The sequence below is a fragment of the Pipra filicauda genome, unplaced genomic scaffold, assembly GCF_003945595.2.
Source record: "Pipra filicauda isolate LSUMZ 115617 unplaced genomic scaffold, ASM394559v2 scaffold461_size746293_pilon, whole genome shotgun sequence".
Classification (NCBI taxonomy): domain Eukaryota; kingdom Metazoa; phylum Chordata; class Aves; order Passeriformes; family Pipridae; genus Pipra; species Pipra filicauda.
The window spans coordinates 441,961-455,122 of NW_024104600.1; the positions used below are offsets into that span (position 1 = coordinate 441,961).

Below are 13,162 nucleotides of genomic sequence, written 5' to 3' on the forward strand. Positions count from 1 at the left end.
TGGTTTGGTTCTCAGTTGTTAAAATTATGATGTTCATGACTTAGACCAAAACTTCCCACATTGAATGTTTGGACTCAGATGCTCCTTTGACTGCTGTATGAATTCTGGCCACATTACAAACTCTCATAATATCACAATTTGCTCCTCTCTGTACAAGTCTGTTAAAAACTCAACCAAACTCCCCCAAGATTCATGTTCTGATTTGCAGCAGCCAGCGTGTTTTCCTCTTAGGTTCAGCTGCTGATCTGGAAAATAAGCCAGAAGCTTTTCCTCCCATGCTCCCGATTTCTGTCTTCCCAATGACAAAGCACAGGGGAGGAGGAAGCCTCTTGAAAGTAGAAGACAAGAGCTAGACCTAAGGAACTGAAGGAGAGAAGGAAAAAGCCAAACAGACCAACTGGCTGAGAAACAGTTTGAAGGCAGGATATTGTTCCTAATGGCCCCACCGAGGAACATCAGAACGGGGTTTGCAGCTGGAAGCAGAATGGCTTTGCAGTTCCAGCCTCTGCACACCCTTGTGTCAGAGGGGGGTATCCCACATCCCCACATTCCCTGCCTCAGAAGCTCCGTGCTGGCAGCCACATGAAAGTGCCTCTGATCCACCCATGATCCATGTACAAATACAAGGTCCGGTGTTGTGCCTGTGTGCAACAGTGTCCAAATCAGGACTGTACAGCACCCACAACCCTGACTATTTACATGGAGCTAACGGTGCTAATAATTTTTCCGTTTTTATAGACTGATATGTAGTTCTATTTTTATATATATAGTCCCTTAGATGAAATAATTTCATGTCTATGGGGTAGGCATGAAGCAATCCTCAGCTCCTGCAGCTGGTAAGAAGTGGCATATGATAAATTCTATTTGCTTTTATAAATTAGAAGAACCAGATTTCCCGGTCCCTCTGCTAAGAACATCATTACTTCAGGTAAGGTGGTACATGACTTTACATGACACACCTAACTTCTGCAAACTTCTAACTATCGCATAAGAAATCCATTCCTTCACTGAAGTCATCAGATATTTTACTTATATTGAAAGCTCTGTTCTAGGACAGTACCAGTTAAATGCCCACTTTCTTTCTTCTACACCTTTCTCATTTGCTGAAAGCTTGGGCAACAGTACACCTTAGGTTAATCCTAACATTTTAATTAGTTCCAAGCTGACAGCTATTTGTACTTTCAGTAATAAATTTTAGAGTCACTGGAAAGTAGATTAGTGTGTAATTTAGGAAAGCTTGCTCATGTGTTTCACTCCTCTGTGAAAGACAGACACGCTCATGAGATTAAGCTCTAGCCTGGCAGAGAACCTGTTTTCCCTAGCACATATTTGCTTCTGATGTCACAAATCATGTTTAAATCCTGCCTTAGCCAGCATGCTGGTGGCAAGTAGTTCACAGAAGACAGGCCCATTTGCAGGTAGAATGTTCACAGAAGTGGACACATTCTTGGACACACTGGCTGGTGAACTAATTTGACCTTCCTCAGTTCTTTTTTGTCATACATGGGCTGCTCCAATACAACTGCCCGTGGAGGTCACTGCATTTGCAAGCAAATTAAGTTGGCTTCCCCATCTCTCCATAAATATTTCTGGAAGACCTGTATTACCAGTGCTCTTGTTCCTCTCAGACTACAGTATGTCGTTTATGACAGAAAGAAAACTAGTGTGCTCATAGGTAAGGGCTTACTGCAAGGTTTGTGGGTTGGTTTTTTTTTATTTGTGAGGAAACTGGTTCTTCAAGCAAACAAAGTGACCCTGGCGGTTTGACAGGGTCAGGCCAGGCTTAGCCAGTGACATCAAATGATGCACCAGTCATCATTCTTCAATATATCCTGCAGGGAAGGAAACAGAAATGGAAACCTGTTCCAGAGTACACAAACCATCTTTCTTTGCAGCTCTAGACACTACACAAACACACCTGATTTTCAGATACCTTACAGTATTGTAAAGTTATAATATTGAACTTTACAAATTTATTCACCGCTGTACCATCAGATTTGAACCTTGTTTGTGCTTCCACAAATAAACCAGGAATGTGCTCTGTTACAGATGCTGGAAATGACTAGATAAGGCATTTCACAGCCATGCCAATGGTTATTTTCTTTCACTCATCATCTTTTGTTCACTGCCAGTTATTTCAGTTGGCAGATGTGGTTTCACAATCCTCTATAATTGTATCTGCTAGCATTGCATAGCTGAAAGTTCCTCCCAAGAGCATCTTTAGATATTTCTTATGTCCACTGCAGGTCTGTTTCCCATTAGTTTTTTCCTTACAGAATAATTTCTTCAGTAAAGGCCTCTTATCCAGCTGTGGAAGGCAATCTCCTTATCCGACTGTGATAGGAAATGGTGCCACACGTTCCCTTTCCAGCTTCTGGCCAGCCCAGCACAAAAATAAAGCAACTGTGCTCCTCAGTAAGAGCTCGACTAACCCCACTGCAAGTGGTTCTCTATTTTCTCTTTCTATAATATTTGTGCACATCCCTGCAGGGGATGAATAGGGAGGAACCTATCAGAGGGTTTTCCTAGCAAAGGGCCAGAAGGAGCAGAATAACACAGGATATGCTGGAGCAGATCAGTTCAGAGGTCAGTAAATGCAGACCTCAAGAGAAATGGACTTAAAATGTTGAGAAATTCTCCAGGTGTTTTGACGGTGGGTATAAACAAGAGACACATGATAGATGTTAAAACAGATACAGTGATTAATTTAAAATAATTTTCCCATTTTTACTTCTCCACCTGACCTTATAAACACTATCTCTCAACATTTAATGTTTTCCTCACCATTTTGTAAAGATAGTTGTAATTCATTTCAAGCAGTTATATTAATAACAAAAAGTTCACTTACTGTTGCTAGAAATATTTTGAAAGCCCATGCATATATACACACAGTAAGTGAGAGTAAATAGTTGCTGTAAATACAGTGATAAACTGCTAAAATTTAGACTTTGCTAAAAACTAATTTGATTTCTCAGTTATGTTAGAATCATCACAAACACTAATCTACAGCTGGTAGTCTCAACTGTTCCTTCACTTGTATGTGATTAAAGATGGGTATAAAAGTCTAAAACAAATGTGAAAATGCTATTAAAATTGAAATTTCAAAAATGTACTGCTGAAATTAGGACAAGGATTTTTTTTTCCTTTCCTTATTTATATTTGAATGGCAACTTATTTTGTACATCACAGAATGGCTTGGGTTGGAAAGGACCTTAAAGATCACCTAGTTCCAACCCCCATGCCATGGGAAGGGTCACCTTCCACTAGACCAGGTTGTCCAGAGCCCTCACCATGAAGTATGTCTTCCTAATATCTCAACTAAACCTATCCTTTGTCAGTTTAAAGCCATTTAAAAACCAAAACAAAACCAGAACAAACAAAAAAAACCTGCAGAGAATTTGCCCAGGATGAATGACTATAACTAGACCAGAGAAAGTGATTTTTCTAATTTTGAGGTATTTAAACGCTTCTTTAAGGAGTTTAAAATATACTATGTTGCTTTTGGCTGTGATAGAGTAGTTTTGTTCATAGCAGCTAGTATGGAGCTATGTTTTGGATTTGTTGCAGAAAACAGAGTTGATAACACAGGTATGTTTTAGTTATTGCCATCAGTGCTTACACAGAAACATCAACCGGGTCTAACAATAAACCATTCTTAGGATTCACACCCTTTCATTTAGAGAAGAAAACTCACTACATCATAAGAAAACTAGTTGCCCACCCCGTGGCAGCAGCTGTCCTGAACTCCACACAGCAAAGAATATTGGGGTGCCTCCTGTCAAGCAAATGGAAAGAAAAGCTGGGGTACAGAAGAGCACCCGGTGTAGGAAGCACAGATCTGCAGTGACATTGGGAAGAGCTCCCCAGCAGTGATGTCACAGCAGAGACGAGCAGCACAACTTCTCAATCCTCCAGTCAACTGGAGCTGTCAAGAGACACCTTGTACTCAGCTAATGTGAAACTCTCAGCAATGTCCAACAGTTGGGTGCTGTCAAGTATTTTGCTGAAATCTAAAGTCCTTAAGCAAGAAAGTCTAATAGGATATGTATGAAAATCATGCAAAGTACTACTAAGGATGTGACAAATCATAGGATAGGAATAGCTTCAAAGCCCAGCAGCATGTGCCAATCTGTGCCCTGATTACTGATTAACGTTCGGAAACATTTCAGAGAGAAGCCTGACTTGAGACAGGATTGGAAGTGATATATGTTATGTGAGAGGTACATTCATTTTCATAAGTGACTCTTCAGAGACTTTTGATAATTCCCAGAGGGACCTCCTTCTAATGATTTAACAAAGTGATCAAGGATCAAGGCACCTAGAATTCATGAACAGCATGACACTGCCTCCCTTTCATGTCTGACATCCTAAGGACAAAAAAACTATGAAAGGTTCACAGCTGTAACAAAAGTGAGAGTTGTTGAAATACAGCACTGTAGTGGCACTGATGGCAGTTCCAAAGGAATTAGTCTGAACTCCACAAAACTTTCCAACAAACAAGTTATTCTGGAAAGATTTCCCTCTAACATATTTCAGTGTAAATCAACAATACCTTTTCACACAAGTCCCATATCCTTCTACTGTGACTCCGCTAATGCAGCAGCATATTAGCTGGAGTTTTGTTTCATACTCAGATCAGTAGGGCAACCTTTACATCAATTCCTTTTGGCATGCATTGCCTGTAAGCCCACCTAGCTATTCTCAGTCGCTGCTGGTGTCTGCACCAGCAGGTTCCATTCCCAGTCAGCACAAACTGATGCAGTGTTGTGACAAAGAGAAGAGAGTGCCCTATTATGCCATATTCAATACCCCAAGATGCTGTAAGAGAGGAATAATGTGCTTTACCAGGTGTGGTTTACTCCAGAGAACTTCTACTTTCTGCTAGAACATTTCCAGCCACTAAAGAACTCTCCATATATCCATAAATATCAATGTAAAGAAAGCGTGGACCGGTACACACAAAACGAGACTAACAGGACAAGAAGTTGCTGGGAAAATAACATTAATACTCTATCAGCTTTTTGTGAAAAAGTAGAGAGATACAGAAAGGAACCAGTAAAGCACACAGGGATCTTAAAGTCCATATGTTACCTCAAGAAAAAAATCCTCCCAGTGATCAGCATCTGGGGCCAGCAGATGCCGGGTTTGCCTAATGAGGGGCCCCAGCCGTTCCCAGCACCGTGACAGGCTGAAGGGCAAGGGAAAGAGACTCGTTCTCCAGCACAACCCACAGCAGCAAAAGGCACAGCTACGTGGGAATGCTGCTGCCAGAGAAAATAAGAGCACGATGAGCACACTAAAAGAGTGAAAGGGAAGTAACTTAAAAAAGCTTAACTACCAGACAGGTGTTTGCCACTCCCATACACTGCAGTCTAGGTTTGTTAGCAATGCAATATTTGAGCACGATAATGAAACACAAATTTTTCTGTCACATATGGGATTGAATTATAAGCTCCTTTTCCCACATCCTTGTTACTTAGCAGTTGCTAAAATAAAAGTTCACTGACTTCTGTATGAATTTTGTCCAAATTCTGTTTCAACTCCTTTTTTTTCTGCTCTTGAAGGCAGTCATGCTCATTTGTCTGATTAAACTGCTTTGGTTGCTGAGAATACAGGAATGTTTCAGCAAGTCAGGATACATTTTCTTGAGAACCAGGAATTCTGGGAGGTCTTATTCTATTAATTGATCCATTTATGTAAGTGCAGATAAACATGCACGGAGCAGTGTATAATTTGTTTGCAAAATAAGTAAATGTGGCTTAAACTAACTCAGCTGAAGTCTATGGAAAGCACTGAGAGTGACCTCTATTAGAGCACCAGGATTTTACACTGGAGCTGCAAGATCCGAGGGGCAATTACTGAGGAAGGAAACCAATAAATTATGTGAACTGAAATATGTGTCTGCTGTTATGAATGTTTTTCAAAATAGCATTTGAAATGTTGCCTTAAGGCAACACCCATCAGTTCAATATATTTCATACAACCTTAGGAAGGAAGTTTCGTGCCAGACACCAAATATTTTTTGAAGTAAAAAAATGAATTTAAAAAAAACCTGTTTAGCATTGCTAAACACTGTGTCTGGAAATGAGGTTTGGGTAAGCACTACAGAATTTGACCCTGATTCAATAGATTATAAAATATGTATTTAAATAGAATATCAATTTTTTAAACAAAGATGAGATACTTGTGAACAGATGAGTCTAGGCTCTGATATTTTATTCATATTTTAATAATTCTGCTGTTTGTATTCTCTCCCTTCTAAGGGAAGGTTATACCTGGAGTTGTCATCAAGACAGGTAAGAGGCACTTCAAATTATTTAAATCCAGATTTGCACTTTCTCAAAAGTTTTTAGAAATGTAGTGGTTTTTTAAAGGTCTTCATTGTGTCCAGGAGACAAGTAAGATTCCACCTAATTCTTTTCTCCTTTCATTCTTTGTAGCACCTTACACCATTTCTAAACAAAGGGTTTCTAACTTTTCTCAGTGGATAAAATCCAAATCTATGTGAAAACAGTGAAAGAACACTCCTTATCCCCAGCAACTTTTGGATAAGGATCTGTATACCATGTTGACTGCAGGAATACTTAGGAGTGAGTCTTCATTCCCTTTTCATTTTACTCCACCACCATCTCTTCTAAATTAATAGCATAATAATTGTGGAATGTAAAGACCTGGAAAAAATATTCTATTTAGAAGACATCATAAAAATAGGTGTATTTTTAATGTTTGCCAAATGCTTAGCAGATTATAAACAAACTTTGAATGCCAAATACTGTAAGCAATTTTCACTGAAAACTCCTTTGGTAACCCCCATCTAAAATTTGATTACTGTATTTGGTACATTGATTTAGCAATGAAAGTAACAACAATATCATCATTTTAAACTTCCTTGCAGGAGTGTTGTAGAGATACATTTAAGTTCATGTTTGTGTAGCTTTCCCTGTCTGCTTTAAATTATGAAATGCATTATTTAAGGAGAGTGATAACAGCTCTAATTGCAAATAAAAACAGGGTGTATCTCTGAAAAGTGCCCCTGTGAGATGTTATAGCTAAACCCAGTACTATAGGAACAGCACATAAAACCTGATAGATTACAGAAGAAAGCCCAGTGACAGTTTTCATGGTCTGTTCACTCCATATTGCATTTCTGAAGAAAGCATTCTTAGTTAAATTTGCTCAGTGAGGAACAGAAACACTGTTATTTATGTGTACTGAGAAGCTCCTACCACAGACCGAGGCCTCGCTGTGCCACGTGCAAGACAAAGAGAACAAAAGCCTTGCCCGCCTAGAAGGGATGGATAATGGGAACACTATAAAATATAGAAACATGCTCTGTTTACACTTGTTTTGCAACCTTAATTTCTCAGTTCAGACACTTCCTGTCTGGTACCAGCTACTTCTGACATCCTCCTGAATTCCCAAGTGCCCCCGTGGCAGCTCACACTGACCCCCTGCGTGTGATCCCACTAAGGGCACATTGCTCTGGAGAAAGAGCAGGGGGGGTGTGTCTGCTATTTAACTCTGCTAACAACCCATAAACACGGCAAACAGTGCATTTTCTTCCCCCCCCTTCAGAAGTGGATTCTAGAGCACACAGACATTCAGAGTTTGGACAATGCTCTCAGGCACATCGTGTGATTCGCGGGGCTGACCTGTGCAGGGCCAGGAGCTGGACTTCAGTGATCCTTGTGGGTTCTTTCCAACTCAGGATATTCTATGATTCTATGAAAAACATTAAGAACAATTGACACATTTTGCACTAGATTTAAGGTTGGAGTTTACTGCTGCACAAGCTAGCTGATTTTAGTTTTAATAATATTAAAAGAAACGGTAATAACAATGGGAGGACTTCACTTGTTATGCAGGTGCTACTGCCTGACAGAGAACCTGCTTTACTCTCCATTCATTTCTTTTGTTTGAGGTATACGAAAATTCCACACAAAAAGTTTTAGCTTATTAAAGGCCTGTTTTTTTCTGAAAGCTTCAAACTCAAACTTCCAGAATGTCTGATGAAGTATGCAACGCTCTCAGTGCACCTCCCAGCTAGAGTGACTGGTGACTTTGCCTTCCATTTTAGCTGTCTCTCACTTATAAAGCACAAAAATATAATTAGTATATCGCTCAGCACTCAATGGTATGTTCTTTATGTTCATGTAATTTATCTCCAATTTGTCAAAGCTCCTGTCAAATTGCCTATCGCTACATGGTGCCTTATTCTAGGTCTGTCCATTGACATGAAAGTCTTGAAACCAGGCAGATGGTTTTGTGAAGTAAAGACTGTTTTGCCTCAAGCAAGAAGCTTGTAGATTAAAAGAAAGGTTAATTCAAAAATAATTCAAGGTAAAGATGAAAATCTGACAGATGTGTGCAGTTCTTTCGCCAATCCTTTTCTCCAACGTGTCACTGTAGTATTTATATATTCCAGATCATACCTATGTGAAAGTGCACAAAATTTATCATGGGAGTGAGGATCTGAAATTAATTCCTAATCAGCAAAGAGTATCCTGGCAACATTGCTAGTCTAAATTCCCTTAGCCCACAGGCCACGAGTAGCCCCCGCAGCTCTGCTTTCAAAGTCCTGTGAGCAGATATTGTCAAGACTCCGTGGTGTGGATTATCTGGTTTGGCAGTAGCACATCCCGCTCCTGTGGAATGTCAGTGTAGGCTTGTGAAATGATCTTTAAAAAGCAAATTAATTTTTAGAAAAATGTTATTTTCTAAAGGAACCTAATCGAGACGTTGCACGGGAAAGCGAAATGCCTCCTGGTTTCAGGAGGGGAGTGAACAGAAGACCAATATCCTTTGTATCTTCCAGTTTTATGCCAAGTTCTACATACATAATTAAAAGAAAACCCCAAATTACTAAGATGTCTTGTGCTTGTCTATTTTGGGGGGAAAGAGAAAGAAGCAGGTAATGTTCTAATAGAGTAACAAATCAAAACTTTATTCCAGATTTGACCGACCAATTGTGTCCTGCTCACGCCCAAGGGGCCAATACAAACATTTATGATTTAAAAGCACATTTCAAACTAGGATTCCTTTTTCTAAAATAGGCATGAAATTAATGGTTGCAATGAGAAGTTATGAATGAACTTTAGAGAGTTTGGAGGTTTGGCTTCAATAATGATCCACATCTGGCAGTTGACTACAGGACTATCATACAAGAAAAAAATTTATTTTGATGAACATTTTTCAAATAACTGGATCTTAGATGTTCAAAAAAAGATTCCTCTACTTCATGCTGCAAGATGACTTAGAAATGTCTTCAAGACAGCCTTTTCCATGGCATTCTGGCATTATTTTAGAAACGTTTTATATGTCTATAGTTCTATTTTAGAATTGTCTCAAACAAGCCAAACAACACTTAACAAAACTAGATAATTTGTGACATATGTTCTTTGTGATTATGTCTCAGATTTAACCACAACAATTCTGACACAGCAAAAAAAAAAGAAAAAAAGTTTTTTGATAATGCTTTCTCTACAGTCAGCTCTCAGGTTTCACAGTGTTTTGCCTCAGGACAAGGAGATGGCCAATACCACATCATTTCACTCCCAACACTCGAGGCTCAGGCTTTTAGGACTGCTGGGCAGGGCTCCTCCCAGCTTTGCAGTGCTCACCAGGTTTATTCACTGCCTGTGGCACCACAGTTGTTTCTGTATAAAAACTGCAGCAGAGGTAAAACTTTGTCTGCCCACACAGTTTGTGCACTGGCACCCAGCCCCTGCCAAGGGGCACAGAGTGTGGGTTAAGGACAGGCAGGAAAATTCCTTTGGATTTGGCTCAAGCCACATAGCACTGAGATCTTAAACCAAATCTCAAGTGCAGCTATTAAAAAGAGACACACCCCAAGCAGCCTAAGCTTTGTGTTCAGCAGGGGTGGATCTTCCCAGTCTCACTGCCTTAGCTGTGCAAGTCACATTTTGTAACGCTGAAGCAAGAACTGAACACCTTTGCAAATCACCACCTCTGAACTAAAACAGGCACAAAACCTACGAGACCCTTAAGCCTCCATCCCTACTCTTTACCTCCTTTTCTGATCTTCTGAAGCTATTATCCAATTGCAATACACAGCAGTTCCTCCACTCGTCTCGGTTTCATTTGTATCACTGTCATACAATTACTAGGTGACTTCCCTAGCACAGATTTAGAGACTGGGTCCTACCCTCCCATGCCAGAAGATTTTTGAACTGCAGTGTTTGCAGAGGTTGTTTCTGCAGTCAGGCATATCTAATGGTAGCTATTCTGAAACAGCCAACATCTGTTTCGATACTTTTACCTCAATTTTTTCAGCCACTCATAATGTCCACCATTCCTGTTTTCTCCAGCTGTCATTTTATAGGGCACTTTTCTCAATTTTACTTCTGCAAATATTCCTCTGAGACTACAAGTGCACCCATGCAAATGGCAGCGTCACCAAGGTGCACTGTTTAATCCGGTTTACTGAGGTTAATACAACACAACCGCCACTTCTGTAGCTTTAAGAAAGCTGTCCATGCTAACCTTAGTTTTCCCTTTCAGCATGACTTCTAATTTGATCAAACCCTGTAAGTATCTAGTGTGAAACAGATGGTGTGTGTTTGGGAAAGTTTAAAAAGGGAGCATAATATACTCCCTTTGGCGGGCGACTCTGAAATGCATCTGTTCTCTCTGCAGCGAGGCTCCTCTCCCTACTGCAGGCAGGCGCTGTGAAAGCCTCCCCACGCCGCGCTCGCTGTGTGCCGTCTGAATCACACTGCTCGCCTTCCTTTCAACTCCCGGCTCCCTTTGGAACTGAATGCTAAGCAAGGCGCTAATTTTTTATTTTTTTTTTTTTTTTTTTTTTTTTGTTTTTAAATAAAGGACAAACATTAACAAAATCAGGACTAGGCTTTCAGAAAATCATTTCATTCACAACCTCGGGATTGAAGTGGAGAAACCTTCCAGGTGCTCTGTGTGAACGGCACTGATGAAAACTACATCAGGTTTTAAGTCCTCTGCACTCATGCCAGGACATGCACAGAGGCTGAACAGCAGCAGGGCAAGGAGTAACATTTCTGGGAGTTAGCAGTGCCCACCCACCTTGGGACTTCCACCAAAACCCGAGTTCAGCAAGAGCAAGGAGCTGAACAAGACACTTGTCACCAGAGTGAAGGGCAACCCCACACCAAGTGACTCCTGGCACACCCATTGTCATGGCAGAAGAGCCATACAGGGCATTCCACCTTTAAAAATGTGAAGAATGCATTAAAATGGTACCAAAATTATTTACTATTTCTTAGCTCAGAAAGGTAATGACTATCAACTTGCTCTGGAGTCCATGGGTGAAGGGGGGAGCAGGTGACCCAGTGGGTTAAATCAACGTTCAGAGTGATATGGATTTTGTTTCCTGTGTATCATTAATCATACAGATACGGTTTGAAAACTTGACCCCACACACACAGCACGAGTGCAACAGTAGATCAGAGCTCGGTTTAAGCTGCCAACAGAAACATCTTTTGGGTCCAGTCAGAAGGATGGATATGTCCATAACGAGTAAGTTTTAATGAAATTACGAGCCAAGAACACTAAGAAGATCTCGGCAATAATCACCTTTGCATTAAAACACTGATGAGTCATAAGCAATACTTTGGGATTATCCAGACTTTGTGCTTGCTGCACAGAGACTGGATTTATAGAGAAACTGGAACTGTGATTCCCACTTCACTGCTAGAGAAACAATGCCCAGACCAGGAAAGGAGTCCAAGCCAGAGCACAGACTAGCAAAAAAAGTACTCTGGCTCTAGAATGCTTTTCATTCTCTGCAACCTGCCTTTCCACAATGTTATTTTTTTCCTTCCAGAGACTACACACCACTGTCGAATGAGGAAATCACTTGGACCCAGGTTTCATTGGTTTTATTTCCAGTATTTTGGGTCTTATTTTTATCAACAACTGCCCACTGGTCAAACAAGACAGATTTACACATCTGTTTATAAGCTAAGCAACTTCATGTTGCTTCATGATGCTGAAAACACTTAATTGTTTTGGGTCTTTCAGTATACTATTCCTTTTAAAAGCAACCCATTGCAATGTTCTCTGAGATTGCAAATATATTATTGTATTTTTGAACTCTGCTAGTTCTAGTAACGTATTTTCATTTCTGACATTTCAAATTGCTTCTTTTTTTTTTTTCCTGTTAAATTTCAACCAAAGGTAGAGGAACCGAAAGCTAAATCTCAGCAGCACTTCAGGGTAGTAATAATCTTGTGAAATGACCTCTTGGTTACTGTATTCCCCCAATACCATTTTTCAAAAGTCACTTTTTACGGTAATATAAAAATTTAATTAAAGTTAATGAAATGCTTTGAGACTGCCAGATTAAGACAAAAAAATACAGTCAATGAAAAAGTGATTTTGATACTGAAGAATTTAGAAACATTAACAGACAAGGAGAAAAGCCCCATTGTAAAACTTCAGAGAAAATATAGGATATTTTTTTTAGTTAATACAGACTTTATTTTCCTCTTCAGTTTGAAGAATAAAAGGTTGGCCATGAGATGCACAGCTGCTAATTAGATATATAATATATAAACCAACCTTCATAGAAAGCAGTGGCCTGTTCTACAGATATTGTTTCATTAATCTGAATGATTAAGCATTTTTTATTAACACTTTTAAAAAAGGATAAAGCAATTAAAAAGTAATAGGACATTCTGGAAAATGGAATTTTGCACTACATACTGTAAACCCCAGTCTCACTTGTTATAAATACTTAAACAGAAAAAAATAAACTTTATTATTTAAAGGCAAATAAAGCTACGCTTCTCTCTCAAACTGGAAAGCCCCAAAGGCTTTATATTCTAAAGTCTTTCCTCTAAAAGATCTTTTCCAATTTATTTTCAAAATAGAAATCAGCAGGGCAAAGGACTAAAGGGTCCCCATGGAATGAAAGTGTAGGAATGATCTTCCCTTTCACTCTACTCAGATTTGTTTAACTATAAAATTGTAAAACATTTGGCCACAACTGGGAGGAATCAACTTAGCCAATGTCTTGCTGTCCATGACCCCGTGGTCAGTATAAAACAATGCAAAAGTAATTTAATACTTTTCACAGAATCATAGAATCAGCTGGGTTGGAAGGGACCTCAGAGATCATCAAGTCCCATCCTTGATCCACTACCACTGTGGTTCCCAGCCCATG

The 13,162-nt window shown here is 39.7% G+C and overlaps 1 protein-coding gene and 1 long non-coding RNA gene across 2 annotated transcripts in view; both read right to left on the minus strand.

Moving 5' to 3' along the window:
• The window catches only part of BEND5 (BEN domain containing 5), a 570,403-nt gene that overhangs the window by 294,157 nt on the left and 263,084 nt on the right, over positions 1 to 13,162 (minus strand). The gene's annotated exons all lie outside the window — the stretch shown is intronic.
• LOC120324221 lies at positions 1,695 to 3,815 on the minus strand. Its single transcript, XR_005565350.1, has 2 exons — positions 3,722 to 3,815; positions 1,695 to 1,832 (listed from the first exon to the last, which is right to left on the minus strand). It is a non-coding gene; the product is annotated as an uncharacterized LOC120324221 (long non-coding RNA).